We start from the raw sequence: 2718 nt of genomic DNA, 5'->3' as shown, positions 1-2718 counted from the left end.
TAATTATATTTATACATTGTCTTATTGACAATAATAGTTAACAGCAAGCACTTCTAGTAGAGGAAAATATGATAAGATTTATCTCAAGATAAAACAGACATGATATCAAGCTCTACAAGTACCTATATTGTATTATCATGTATTACGCAATTTTACACATGTGGTACATAGTACAATGTCAGTGACACTGAATTTTTTTGAGTAATGAGTAGAGTAGTGGCTTCACATTAACTTGATACACTACATTTATAATTAAACAACTTTTTCGGATTTTATTAGCCAAATCAAAATATTACTTACAGATTCGAGCGCCAAGCTCTTTTTTTCAGTAAAGATATATTATTTACAGTACTTAATTGATTAAAATCAAATAAAGCTGGTAAAATTTAGTAATTAATTAGTTACAGCACTAGTGTAAAAAAAGACTTGGAACGTTTTTGAGACGCTTCGTAATAATTAGAAATTGCATGCTACTATAAAGTTAGCGCGAAAAGAATACTCCCAATGTATATTCTGTCATAATATTATTTAACGCGCCAAAACATGTACGTATGTTTTAAAAACACTTTATGTTATTAATAATTCTTTTATTGTTTCTTACAGTTTCCACCACGTTACCAAGTTACATTCTAGGGTTCGTACCAAGTTACATTCTAGGGTATTTGTCCTAGGGGGATTGGGGAATAGGATCTGCCACGCGCTTGCGATTTGTATAAAAAAACATTTTTGAAACATAGATATAGTATTATTATATCTATGTTATAGTTAACGTGAAACTATCAACGTATTCGTAATATTCGATTCTGATGAGAACTGGCAAGAAAAGCATCAGTTACTATTTTAAAATCATCAATAAATATTTTTATTAATTATAAATTTAGCCATATGTATTTAGCTGTATATCGTATTTCTAGGTCAAAATGGCGACCTCGCTAAATTTACTAATATCAGCATAACACCTGTTATCTAAAGCCATTGAAAATGAATTATTTTTCAGTATTAAATAAATTTTAATTTTAATTTTTCCATTGAAATTTAACTTAAAAGTCATAAATATTAACGATTACGAAACACAAATTATCCGGATTGTTCTTATAAGAGAAACAAGCCATAAAAATCAAACACGAAATAATAAAAAAAAAAACAGTTTATTCGAGTAGGCTTCAAGAGCACTTTTATATCGCCATTTTATAGATCAATATTATTGTTTTTTTTTTTTAATTTTAAGTCATTTATATTACATAAAAGAAAATAATCATTTTCTAACTTAACAAAGTGCAAAGGCGGTCTTATAGTCAGCCTCTATAGATTAAAAAAATACATATTAGTATTAAAAAAATAATTATAGTATAATTCAAAGCTACCAAGCTCTTACAGAGAAGAATCGACAAAAAACTCCATAGTTACTTTTATTACACAAACTTTTAGTCATATGGTCATTGGTCATTTAACTAGTTCAGTTAAAGGTAACTCCCGTTAAGTTGAGACAGGTTTCAAGTTTAATAATTAATACTTTTAACAGTTCTGATTCTGAACTGGTTCTCTGTTTTAGTCCGAAGCGATAAGTAATCACATAATTATAACAGATGATGAATGAAATGCCCCGATGCTATATTTAGGGATTTCGTCTTGCTTACGAATATTTTCGTACTATATCTATAGATATTAGAACAAATTATTTGCATGAAAAACCCCATGTAACTTAAATTATAATTTTAGGATTGGGTTTTATAAAAATTATTACCTACACAACCTAACAAGACCGCTAGTTTAGTACATAATTACCTAAGTATTGCAATGATTACCGTTTTTCTAATATTACTATTTTAAAAATAAATAAATTTTACACCATATAAATCAAGATAAATCACGATCAAACTGGTTTAATCCGGTTCAAATAGGTTCGAGTGATTTAAGATCCAGTAAAAACTGGATATCGTCGTACATTTGAATGAACAGACGATTTTTTTCCAGCTAACAAGATTACAAATGGCGTACACTGTCTGTGTATCTGTAACATCAAAGACTCGGAAGGAAGCCGCTGAGATAATAAATAATAGTTATTTTTATACTAACCCCTCGTAAGTACGTACATCCGTTATAGATGCGTTATTAAAAGATGCTATTGATTATTTTTTATCTGTGCCAAGAAGTGATACAGACTATAACATAATTATGTCATCATTTAGTTTTTTTTTAATGGATCCAATTATGATCAGTAAATTGAACTTGGGGAGGCCTATGTCCAGCAGTGGACTGCGATAGGCTGAAACGTACGATATCTTTGTATGTTACCCGTATTTTTACATATTTCGACGAAGCGTTCACGTAGCGGTCATCGACCATAGAATTGCCTGCTGTGCTGGTGGTCGCGGGTGCGATCCCCGCTCGCGACAGTTTGTAGAGACCATACAGGTTCTTGCCTTGCCGTTTGTATTTGTGTATTGTGTGCTACCCGGTCACCTGACACAGGAGTGTCAAAGTGTGTAAAAGTATCTACGAGTATGTGTAGATACAATATAAATGTAGCAATAGAATCATCATTATTTTCAAGTCGAACAAAAACTAGTAATAGTAGATAGTAACTATGATTCCTATTTAGAAGCTATGTAACTGATATATAAAGAACAGATGAACTGACGTAACACACGTACAGACGATAAGGCACGCAGGATTGCTAAATATGCAGGTTTATATATATATATATATATATATATA

At 30.5% G+C, this 2718-nt stretch overlaps 1 long non-coding RNA gene across 1 annotated transcript; it reads left to right on the top strand.

Annotated features, from left to right (window-relative positions):
- The first annotated feature begins 590 nt into the window (after positions 1–590).
- On the top strand, positions 591–1128 carry LOC123667630. Its single transcript, XR_006745469.1, has 3 exons — positions 591–602; positions 634–658; positions 882–1128. It is a non-coding gene; the product is annotated as an uncharacterized LOC123667630 (long non-coding RNA).
- Positions 1129–2718: the final 1590 nt, after the last annotated feature.

The sequence above is a fragment of the Melitaea cinxia genome, chromosome 28, assembly GCF_905220565.1.
Source record: "Melitaea cinxia chromosome 28, ilMelCinx1.1, whole genome shotgun sequence".
NCBI lineage: Eukaryota > Metazoa > Arthropoda > Insecta > Lepidoptera > Nymphalidae > Melitaea > Melitaea cinxia.
The sequence above is the reverse complement of the archived record's forward strand: the minus strand, read 5'-3'. Positions and strand labels throughout refer to the sequence as shown.